Source organism: Lissotriton helveticus, chromosome 7 (assembly GCF_964261635.1).
Source record: "Lissotriton helveticus chromosome 7, aLisHel1.1, whole genome shotgun sequence".
NCBI classification, from domain to species: Eukaryota; Metazoa; Chordata; class Amphibia; order Caudata; family Salamandridae; genus Lissotriton; species Lissotriton helveticus.
In genome coordinates this window covers 1,770,999,819-1,771,012,101 of record NC_136068.1, presented here as the reverse complement: position 1 = coordinate 1,771,012,101, position 12,283 = coordinate 1,770,999,819, and the positions used below count along the sequence as shown (strand labels likewise).

The 12,283-nt window shown below is 43.2% G+C and overlaps 1 protein-coding gene and 1 long non-coding RNA gene across 5 annotated transcripts in view; one reads left to right on the top strand and one right to left on the bottom strand.

Annotated features, from left to right (window-relative positions):
- SMG9 (SMG9 nonsense mediated mRNA decay factor) overlaps positions 1–2,796 on the bottom strand; it is a 193,101-nt gene extending 190,305 nt beyond the window's left edge. The window contains exon 1 of one of the 3 annotated variants that reach the window (XM_078655499.1): positions 2,690–2,796. The gene's annotated coding sequence lies outside the window, so the exon portion shown is untranslated. Of the gene's footprint in view, positions 1–2,685 lie in introns of all 3 variants that reach the window. The other 2 variants (XM_078655498.1, XM_078655500.1) reach the window with 2 other exon arrangements.
- Positions 2,797–2,799: 3 nt separating this feature from the next.
- On the top strand, positions 2,800–11,308 carry LOC144770752 (uncharacterized). Of its 2 annotated transcripts, none has more exons than XR_013599003.1 (3): positions 2,800–2,941; positions 5,779–5,960; positions 6,428–11,308. It is a non-coding gene; the product is annotated as an uncharacterized LOC144770752 (long non-coding RNA). The 2 variants fall into 2 exon arrangements; XR_013599005.1 differs by having other exon boundaries at positions 2,827–2,941; positions 5,782–5,960.
- The last annotated feature ends 975 nt before the right edge of the window (positions 11,309–12,283 follow it).

Sequence of the window (12,283 nt, the reverse complement as noted above, 5' to 3'; positions counted from 1 at the left end):
ACTGGTGTGGCCCTGCGGCCGGAGCCTCGACGATGTCTGCTGAATGTGTGGGAACCCACTGACTACTCTGTGGCCCAGACCAGATGGGCTACCCTGGGTTACATGATTGCGAAACGGGATGTAGCGCAACTCTGGGGCGCCTCCAGGCCCCCTGAGGTCTCGAAGTGGGAGGACAACATGGACTGGTCCATGTTTCGTGAGAAGACTGTTTATGTGGCCTGGGGCAGACCCAGGGCGTGGACGAAAATTTGGGGTCAGTGGAATGAATATCGTGGGGTTATCTGTACTCCTCCCCTTGTGGGCACTGCCGAGGTTGTCCTGTCTCCCTAGGCGGGCGTTCCCGGAACCCTTTCATACTGTTTTTTTTGCATTTCCGGTTCTCCCCTCTGCTCCCCTCCCCCCCCCCGACCTCGTTGGAGCCTCTGGGCTCTGAGTATGTTCTCCTGGTCGTGGACCATCCCCTCCGTCCTTTGGGCTGACCTTCCTTACTGTGCACTCGCCTTTTTAGTGTTTGTTTTTCTTTATGTATAAAATAAAATTCAAAATGCTCTGGGATATGTGGGAAGTAATGCTTTGAGCTCGATTTGTGCCTGACCACGGGTGTATATTTTTAATTCACGCCTTGTGCATTATTATTAGCGGCCAGCCCGTGAGGTTGTAGGCCCATTCTTGTACTTTTCTATGCTTACTCTAATAAAGGTTTTTGGGGAAAAAAAATAAATAAATAAATAAATAAATATATTTATTCGGGGCTTCCATGTGTGCTGAATGTTTTATGTTCATTGCCTGCTGTGTAACGTTTGACCATTCCCAGGCCAAACAGGATTACTTTAGAAGCCATCCCAGAGTCATTATATGATCATCCAACTACCTTAGAAGTCATTTACAAGTCATCAGACATCATCAAGCTCTTGAAGTCATCAGCAAGCTGCAGAAGCTCAGCCTGAGGATTTGAGGATGACTTGAAAATGAGTATCTGATGACTCTAGTAGGTGTCATTATTCATGATGATTTAAGGAGGACGTGAAAATTAGTATCTGCTGACTTCAGAAGGTGTCATTATTCCTGATGATCTGAGGATGACTTGTAAATGACTCTCCGATAACTTTACAAGATGACACTGTTCCTGATGACTTTGGGGTGATTTGAAAATAAGCATCTGAATACTTCAAAGGTACTATTGTGTTTTCAATAAGATGTTTTTGCGTCTGGTGATTTTAACAAGAATTGTTTGCCTATTTAAAGAGCACGTCCACCACTTTGGTTTCAGTTTTCCAGAAAAATGCAAACTGTTGGATGATTGCACAATGAATTGCAGATAAACGTCTGACCTCCTGCAGCTGGGAGCCCCAAAACCCAAACACACCCTGATCACCCAAATTAACCCCCTGCACCCCAAAACTCAAACACACCCTGAACCCCAATATTAACCCTTGCACCCCAAAACCCAAACACACCCTGAACCCCAATATTAACCCTGGCACCCCAAAACCCAAACACACCCTGAACCCCCAAATTAACCCTTGCACCCCAAAACCCAAACACACCCTAAACCCTAAAATTAACCCTGGCACCCCAAAACCCAAACACACCCCAAAAGCCAAACACACCCTGGACCCCCAAATTAACCCTTGCACCCCAAACCCAAACACACCCTAAACCCTAAAATTAACCCTGGCACCCCAAAACCCAAACCACCCTGAACCCCCAAATTAACCCTTGCACCCCAAAACCCAAACACACCCTGAACCCCAATATTAACCCTTGCACCCCAAAACCCAAACACACCCTAAACCCTCAAATTAACCCTGGCACCCCAAAACCCAAACACACCCTGAACCCCCAAATTAACCCTTGCACCACAAACACACCCTAAACCCTAAAATTAACCCTGGCACCCCAAAACCCAAACACACCCTGAATCCCCAAATTAACCCTGGCACCCCAGAACCCAAACACACCCTGAACCCCCAAATTAACCCTTGCAACACAAACACACCCTAAACCCTAAAATTAACCCTGGCACCCCAAAACCCAAACACACCCTGAACCCCCAAATTAACCCTTGCACCCCAAACACACCCTAAACCCTAAAATTAACCCTGGCACCCCAAAACACAAACACACCCTGAAGCTCCAAATTAACCCTTGCACACCAAACCCAAACACAACCTGAACCCCCAAATTAACCCTTGCACCCCAAAACCCAAACACACCCTGAACCCCCAAATTAACCCTTGTACCCTAAAACCCAAACACACCCTAAACCCTAAAATTAACCCTCGCACCCCAAACCTAAACATGCTCTAAACCCTTAAATTACACCTGGCCCCCCAAAACACAAACCCACCCTAAAATGACCATGTACGCCCTAAAATCCAAAAGCCCTACAAACCCCCAAACTTTTTATGAATGCGGAATGCCGGGAGGCGCTGCTGTGATATGATACTTTCTGTACCCCCAGGCTCCACTTCCTTCATAGAGTATTTCCATAAACACATAGATTAGTGGAATCCGATTGTTAGATTATTTTAACAACTGCGGACAGACCTGCTCATGGCCCGAGGAATAGGTCTTGCAAAGGAAAACAAGCGTTGTCGTCATGGTGACTGCCAAATTCACTCCATCACAATACTAAAATACATTTTTAAAAAGCAGTTGCCTCGAACACAATGCCAAAATCACCTACTGTAAACCATCAGTCGGCCGGCTGGCTGGGACTCGAACCGCAGATCCTCAATGCAGAGCAGCTCTCTCACCTTTTCTTCCTCTAGCAAAAGCCTACGCACATCCGGGACCGCCGGAAGTGACGTCATTGTTCTGCGGCAAGAACGAAGACTGCCACCGTGAGTGCAATGGCCATTAAAGGGCCCGATGGATTGGCATCGGTCTCTTTATTTTTCCAGCTCCACTTCCTTCGTCGATTCCAGCGTATACTCGGGTAAGTGCTGCAGCTGTTAAAAAAGAGCAGCATCGATCCTCCGCTCTCGGTCCCAGCTGCTCAATTTCCGTCCCAGACCAGCTTCCTCATTTTTCGGAAAGCACGAGTTTTCATTAAGGGGGCAAATTCAGACGCAGCTCCCTGCATGTGTGTGCTTCGTACGTGTAATAATGAATACCTGCGTTGCAATGTGTGTGTATTATGTGTGTTTGATGTTTGTCTGTATCAGCCTGCCTGCTTGTTTAATATGCACCTTTTGTGTTTGAGCATGTGTATTTTTGTGTTTGAGCATGTCTATTTTTGTGTATGTGTGACGTAGTGCGTGCCTGTGTAAGTTGTGGAAAATTGCTAAAAGCCTAAAAAATGTGTTTTACAGCAAGTTCTTCGCCATAAGGAAAGATAAATTACTGCCCGGATATTGTAGGTCCCATGTTGGTTCCAAGTGCACCTGCGTGTATTCAAGATTCTCGACCAAATGGAACAGTTTTCGATCTACTGAAAAGTTGTCAATCAAAGAAGGCTAAACCCATTTATTTATGTGAATATTGTATATTGTTGAGCATAACTTGTGTCCTTGCAACTTGCAGTGAGCCTTCATTACTAAATGAATGTGTGCTCTATTGTTGAATCCTGGTCACGTTCCCCAAGCTGTGTAGTGTGCAGAGCAGCACATCTTCTAAAACACTGGCAGTTTTCATGGATGCGTTTCAAAGCATAAGGATAAATGCTTCAAATAACTTAGCCGTTGTAATGCTGGTTCTTTATTTTGTTTGCTATTTGTGTAATTGAAAGGCCTGGTTGCCTGTGGCGATTGAGGTTTACGCCCTATTTAGGAAACGTAGTCCGACGCATTCCAACATCTTGCAATATCTACTTTCGCAAAAAAGGCTATCATTCTGGTTTCGTTCCATGTGCATGCAATGTTTTTAACTCGTTTGTATATATTATTGAGACAGGGCCAATTACGTATTCCCTGTTTGCGCTAATTTACCTTGACCGCTAAGATCTCTGTAAAAATGAAGCCGGTCTTGTTACATCTGTCACTATCGATCCCAGCCATATATTATCCAGTTACAACCTGACCTACTGCTAAAGTACTGAGGGATCGAGCCCTGAGATAAATCACATTAATATTTCCTATTTTCTCTCCTTTCTCTCTCTCGCTTTCTCTTTCTCTCTCTCTTTCTCGCTTTCTTTCTCTCTCTCTCTCTCTCGCCTTCTCTTTCTCTCTCGCCTTCTCTTTCTCTCTCTCTCTTACTCGCCTTCTCTTTCTCTCTCTCTCGCCTTCTCTTTCTCTCTCTCTCTCGCCTTCTCTTTCTCTCTCGCCTTCTCTTTCTCTCTCTCTCGCTTTCTCTTTCTCTCTCTCTTTCTCGCTTTCTTTCTCTCTCTCTCTCTCTCTCTCGCCTTCTCTTTCTCTCTCGCCTTCTCTTTCTCTCTCTCTTACTCGCCTTCTCTTTCTCTCTCTCTCTCGCCTTCTCTTTCTCTCTCGCCTTCTCTTTCTCTCTCTCTCGCCTTCTCTTTCTCTCTCTCTCGCCTTCTCTTTCTCTCTCTCTCTCGCCTTCTCTTTCTCTCTCTCTCACCTTCTCTCTTTCGCCTTCTCTCTCTCTTTCGCCTTCTCTCTCTCGCCTTCTCTCTCTCTTTCGCCTTCTCTCGCCTTCTCTCTCTCGCCTTCTCTCTCTCTCTCTCTCGCCTTCTCTTTCTCTCTCTCGCCCTCTCTCTCGCCTTCTCTCTCTCTCTCGCCCTCTCTCTCGCCTTCTCTTTCTCTCTCTCTCTCGCCTTCTCTCTCTCTCTCGCCTTCTCTCTCTCTCTCGCCTTCTCTTTCTCTCGCCCTCTCTCTCGCCTTCTCTTTCTCTCGCCCTCTCTCTCGCCCTCTCTCTCGCCTTCTCCCTCTCTCTCGCCTTCTCTCTCTTTCTCCTTCTCTTTCTCTCTCTCTCGCCTTCTCTCTCGCGCTCTCTCTCTCGCGCTCTCTCTCTCGTGCTCTCTCTCTCTCGCGCTCTCTCCCTTCTCGCATTCAACTGCCTCGGATCATGTGTTAAATATTTATAAGGTGGCAGCACGCACAAGTTGCAGTAACGCGTGCCTTCCCCATTGATTGAGATCTTATAAGAGGTTTCCCCATGCCCTCTTGTCGTTTGAACTGCGGGTACTGCATGTGTCAACGAGGTATGGGATCCCTTTATGTTAAATTGCATCTCTTACCAAACTTCCAAACACCTCTGGCAAAACACTTATAAGGTCCCAGAGGGGAGACCTATTGGCTATGCCAATGCTTTTGCTTTATGTATTTGCCATTGTAATGCCTTTTGTTTCATTTATAAAGCCATTACATATTGCACAATTAACATACAATACTACTGGCAAAGCTAATATCTTTATCTTAATAAAAGGTGAAACCTATTGCATTTTTAACGCTTGTCCTTTCATGTTGGGGGTGCCGGTGGGCAGAGGGTAGCATGCATCTGACTCTCTATGCATCTGCGGGGATAGGTAACTTGATTTCTCGTCACAAACCCCAGTGTGAAAGTTCACTTATTGATAGTTCTTCTATTTCTCTCATAATGCCTCTACTTTGTCCAGAGCAGCAAGATCTAAGCATACACTCTGGCTCTCCAAAAAGAAAGTTGATATTAGGTAATTTCCTCAATGGCCTTCAGTGCATGCCCAAACACTTCTTTGTAGTCCACAATCTAGGCATATTAGATAGAAATTGCACCAGGTCAGTGTACTTTTTGGGGTGCTTTTCTCCAATTAAATCTGTTAATCAGTTTGATATGCTTTTGTATTTTACCTCTGAAACTTAAACCACACACAAACTAATTCCTGATTTTTATATCTAGCAGGACATAATCATGGCTTCATTCAACGTCATGTTTTTCACTTGCGATCATTCTGTGTGTGTTCGAAAAGATGGTGACTTCCTGCTTTTGGACAATCCCGGGGAAGTTCTTTGTAGATGAAGCTGGTTGGCCAATCACCGAAGAGAGAGATTTTAAAGCTATGATTCTGTTCCAATCATCTGGTAAGCACAATAAGTAAACCTTTATAATAAGTTTGCAACTGCAGGATAGCGGTACAAATTACCAACCTGTTTCAGTAAAACCTACATTTGTGATTAATTAATCCAATAATGGACAGTAAAAATGAACATGCATGTCCCCACATATGCCTTGGATTGCTCTCCGGAGACAAATGTAACACTTATGAAAAGGACTGAAACGTTCAGCTTGTGGCACTACTATAAGGCAGCTATTTTTGGATAAACTATTTTCAGGAGGTTCAAGTTCAGGCTTACAATGTGTACTGTCTATTAAGGAAAACTTACTTACTTGGTTATGGATAGATTGTACATTTGTCCTTTATTATCAATACCTCTTTATTTATATATTATGGCTAGAGCGTGAAGATATATTGCAAGTGGTCAATGTGTTCTTTTCTGTTTTGAAATTTATATGTAAATATATATTTTTTTCTCTTGCTTTTTTTTAGTGAAGAAACAATGTCTAATGATTCAGGATATTTTTCAAGAGATAATTGCAAGCTATTCTGGCACAACAGAGGGTCTAAAACAGGTGTTACTTCAAAGGGCACTGGATAAAAAGCAGATGTTAATGGACTGTGGCAATCGCTGGTAGACTTAAGAGGGTGTTACGCGAACTACACGAGGAAGAAATTGCAGAGAAAAGAGGCAAGGACAAAAAAGCCAAGCAGAGTGGACTGGATTATATAAGAGTTGGTAACAAAGCTCATGCTGAAAGCACAACTTCTCAGCCTGGTGATGCAAGTTCGCGGATGAATTTGCAGAAACTTGAAAACCTGGCCCTTTTAGCAGGGATGGCTAGTGTCCTTCATCAAAAATCCACAACTAAAAATGACGCATCAGACCGTGAAAATGAACTTGTCTTGGAGTCCCGCTTAAATCCAAATATCAAGGACAAAAACATGCCTCCCTTTCACCACGTCATCCTAGAGTAATCAACACTCATTCTGAAAATATAATGGGGCCATTCTGATGTAATCAATAGCCATCCTGAAGCTGTCATAGGATCATCCAGGAATAATCCACACTCATCCAGAAATTGTCATGGGATCATTCCAGAGTAATCCACTTCCATCCTGGAGCGGTTATAGGATCATCCTGGAATAATTGACAGTCATCCTTAAATTAGCTAGAACCCATCCTGGAGTAATTCTCCCTCATCCTGAAGTTGTCAATTAGTATTCGTGGAGTTGTAAAAGGTAATCACTCCCTGCCAGTAGAAATCATCAGAACACCATCCTGTAGTTTTTGTGATGAGTCTAGGTTCGTCATCACATTTACATTTTTTTGTCCTACAGGCATACTTCAGGATGGCTTGAGATGACTTCCCCAGATAATTGCGGGAATAGCCTGACTGTAATCATCAGATGAGTCCAGAATGACTCCAGGATGATCTTCCTTTTTGACATGGGTTGCTACCTCAGTTCTAAAAAAAAATATGTGCTCTTGTAATGTTCTGCTCAGGGCAGAGTTTGCGGCCGGACGTTATTTTATTTATTGTTGCACTATTTTTATGCACTAATCATAAATTGACCCAGTCCTAAAGGCAAAAAGTAATGTAGAACTGTAAACAGCTATAGTTTGTCAAATGATCGTTCTAATTATAGAGATTATTACTCTGTTTCAGTCCAATGCCATGAATTAAAGATAGCCCGTCTCTGATAAACAAATAACCAGACAACACAGTACAGACCTCCACTAGAAGGACAACATTTGAAAAAAGTGTGAATAGCTAGATGACACCTCACGGGCGCACCACCAATGGGACCCCTGGTTGGTACTCACCAGGATGGCCCTGTTCTCATCATCGGTGTCAAATAGCTTAACGTAAACGTGTCCGAAAACCCAAAGTAAAGAGAAAGACAGTGAATGGTGCAGTGTACGCAAAACGTATATGTGACAAGGACTAACAACGTTCAACATATAACACACAAAATACTGCGCAACAAGATGCAACTACCTTTTTATTTATATTTTCTTGTTGCTTACAGTAAACATGTAATATAAAAAAGGGGGGTACGAATACTACCTATCGATTCATACTCAGCCCACAGCCGACATGTTTCATTGCCTTAGGTATTTTATCAGGCAATTTCTTCAGGGCAAACGAAAATTAGGGTGCCACTGCCAGCGATACTGTGCTTTAAATGCTGGGGGGCACCTTTAGCTTTCATACCGTTACCAATATGGCTATATACAAGTCTTGGACCCACTTCCAACCGGTAAGTATGGTCTTGCCTCCCTTCTATTTTCATCAGTGGAGGGACTTCAAGCGGCGTCTTCTCGGCACCGGAGCGCCGAGTGTATGCCGCGCGGTTTATTTACCTCTTCTATTTTTATGGCCCTGACAGACGTGCCAAATGGCAACGGAACGCAGTAACAAGCACTTCATTGTGCCTCTCTCTACAGCGCTGTAAATCACTGTAGGTAAAGTTGCAGCCTTGAAAGTAATGCGTTTACCTCCCTGGGAAGGAGGAAAGGCTGAGCTGCATCAGCGGCGTGTCAAACTCGTGACCTGTAGGTTTTTCAAGAGCGCTGCAACAGATGCCTTAGCCAGCTAGGCTAGCGTAAGAACATTTTAATCCCTGCTAGTTACTGTATGTAGAATTTGGTGACACAGTTGTTAAGAGCATACAGAAATGAATGCGATGTTTTGTAAAAGAACAGTAAGCAAACCGGATGTGTAAAAATGTAGTTTAAACATAATACGCTGGAACGCACACCATGGACGTGTAAACATACTCACTTTTGTCTTCTGCGGACGCATGTGTTTAAGAGAATGGCAGGCGGAGTAGCTCTTGAAATGGTTACTCTTTTTTGGGGTTTACATTTCTGCAATTGTGAAAGTCTGCAAAGTTGGCTTAGGATGTGAAACTGTGACCACAGTCCTAGTATCCTGCGAGAGCTGATGAGGTCGCTATTGTGACCAACCGTTCTTTGGTCCGTAAATTTCACGGACAGCCCGTAATTTCGGTCGTCTGTCCGTTATCCGTGAAAATGTCTTTAACTGACGCCATGTTCCGTAATTTACCTACTGTTGGGTGACCAATTGTTGGGCCAATCATGTGCTTTCTATCACCAACCGTTCCTCCAATCGTTGCTATGGAGAACAAACAAAGCGATCTAGGATTGGCTTGAAAGCCATCAGCCAATCCTAGAGCTTGTTAGTACACTGCAGGAGTGTTCTTATTGGCCTGAAGCGCCAGGGCCAATGAGAACAGCTACGGTACTACCGGACATGCAGAGCATGTTTTGAGCCTGTAGCTTTTGCATTTTTGAATCACCAGTCTGCCGTGGACTAGCTGTTTCACAGGAAACACCTAATCATTCCGATTTGGCGATCGGTAAGTTTAGTTGCTGCTTTCTTTGCCTCATGAAGCGTCATGTGCCATCCTCATGCTGCTTTTCTTTCATATAAAATATTTTCAGAAAATAGTAGGTGACAATCTGCTGCCCATCAAGTAATCCTAGATTGTGCTATATTTTTGTTTAAATATCAGTCATAAGAACAATTAGATGTGATAACACAACAGTATAACATAATTCATAAAAAGGCTTTTATTATAATATTTGTACTAAAAGTAGCTGTGTGTGTGTGTGTGTGTGAAGTGTCTAGGTTTGTTTCATTTTATTTACTTTTATAGTTTCCTCAGTACCCTCTCTGACTATTATTGTATTTGTAGTGTAGTTCCTATTATCCCAATAGGCTCTGCGCATAGGAATAATACCTTCAATAGTATAGGCCTAGACCAGACGTTAACTAGGTCTTCTATTGTCGATATTAGACTTAAAGTTTTGGGTTTGCCAGCTAGCTCAGAGTTCACTAGAAACTTTCTCGAATAGGCAAGGAGGAGTTGAACCTCCCTGGATAGACAAGAAGGGATTTAGTTTCTGACAACCATAGAACATGACAACTTTGCTCTCCCCTAATCAAGAGTGTATCTCTAGAGTCGTGTGAAAACAAAAGACAACTTATTTTACTCAGTCAGTACGTGCATTCTTAGTCTCACCAGATTGTAGAGAAAAGGAAGAGGCGGGCGTGTTCAATAAAAGATGTTACTTATTGATCAGTCTCTTTTCTCATACAAGAGAAATGGATCGATATTATCGCAATACTTATGGTTAAGTAAAGTGCATACAATAAAAGCAGAAGTATAAAATAATACTGTAAAAACATTTATATGGTTTCTAAGCCATAAGGTGGTTTAAAATGGATAAAATAGATACATACACATATACATTTGACTAATCGTACTCAACTGGTGTTTCTAACTACGCCTACCCCAGTGTACCTGACCTAAGCCTAATACGTGGGCGGGAATAGAAAGTAGCAGTTTAAGTTAAGTTTGTTTTGCCAAGTGACTGACTCAAGAATTCTCTGCAAGGGGTTATTCAGTTCTGTACCTGGAATCTAGGATGAATGAGGGATGGTATCTCTCGTCTCTGGTCTCGATATTCCAGGCTGCCTGCGAGGGCTACCCGGAAGCGCCGGAGCTGGATTTCTCGGCAGGAGAAAGCAGCGTCTCGTTCTCAGCGCGTCAGGAAGGCGGGGCTGCGCCAGCGGGGTCTGCTCTGGGCTTCGGCAAGTCTGGCTGCTCCGATCTCGTCACCACCGCGTGTGTTTGCTTAAGGCAATACCGGTAATATTTATACCTGTAAGGTGCCGAGATTGACGTAAGGATGGACATAGATACGTCAATAAGGATGTCATACGACTTGGTCGTTAGCACATTCTTTTGCTGAAGTTCTCGATGAAATCAAAACAATGGCCGCAGGGTTTTTCCCAGGTTGTCATAGGTTTGATTTGTTTTGAGAACTCCGTATGCCTTATCAGGGGCTGGAGGAATATCGCTTGTCTAATTAGATGGCAAGCGTTATGACCTAATCAGATAACACGTTCCTGTGCCGTAGTGTGGCTTAATCAGATAACGGTTTCTGCATCATGGGATGGCTGCTAGTTAACTTGTTAACCAGAACAGGGTCAGGAATAGGGGGATCGATACAGAACCTATAAGAATACATCACACCCACTCCACGCTAACTATGGCCATGTTTACGAATCTAGGCATAGTAAAACATACTGTAGAGTATCGTGTATACCGTACCACCCCAAAATACATGTAATGCATTTCGAATAATGTAATATACGGAAAAAAAATATTCACATGTACTATATGCACTCAAGCTGTAGAATAATGCTAAAGTAATCACGCATATGTATACATTATTGCTAATTGGTATATGAGAATTTACACATGAAATGGCTCTTAATACAGAAGAAAAAAGGTTCGAGACCATTTCATCACAGAATAAAAATAATTATGAACATACCAGCGGGCAGCTAATGTCTATAAAGTTTTTCTAAAAATAGAAATTTTAGTTCTCTAAGAATAGTTCTTACTTTAAGCAGAAGATAAGTGTCCCGAAAAATCGTAAAAATATTTTGGGGCTGCTGAAAAAATCGCTGTCCGTGAACTGGAGGGAAAATTGTTCATGTTATTTTGCTATTAAGTTGAAGGCCAAATTCAGGGTGTTGGGAACGCCGTGTGCTAGCTTGCTTAAAAGTCTCTATTTCTGTTCTGGTGAGAACATCATATCATTTAGACTGTCGAAAAAGCTGTCAACAGCTTCCTGGGAGAGTTCCACTAACTCGGAAAAAGGTGTAACCATGCATTCGTGCGCATGATTGTCTCCATTGACGTTTTGATTAGTATTGCTGACAGAAGGTCGTACCTGATCAATGCTGCTTTCATCTTGAACTCCACTACCCCTTAATCGTAGTGGTGAAGTTTCCACAAATGCCGTCATCAGGATTGGCAGCCGTTGAGGGCAGCACAAAGCATGAGCCTTTATCGGACCCAACAATGTTTCTGCATCCATAGGCGCATCCGATTGTAGCGTCAGACAGGTGTCCAACACGCATTCTTCTCCGCACAGCAAGCACCTTAATACAGGTAAAACACATCGATGCCACATTGGTCGAAATGAAAGAAACCAAGTCATGTTCAGGTCTCTAAGCCGGGATAGTCCCAGGATTTTTGATATCCGGTCCCGGTATCCAATGGCTCGGATTGTTTCTTCCCTTGTCGCAGGTGTTTTGTCTGTGACATGGTTTGCCATAACGAAATATAAGGACCAAGAATAGGATTCCTGCAATTAGTCCTAAAATGAGGGGAAGTCCGCCAAAAATCGAATGGACGAAATCTTGAAAAATACCCAGTATGGCTTTGAATGGTGTTAATGCCATCGAAAATACTGTCTTAAATACTTTTGAGACTCGACTGGTATCAGAAATATTTAAGATT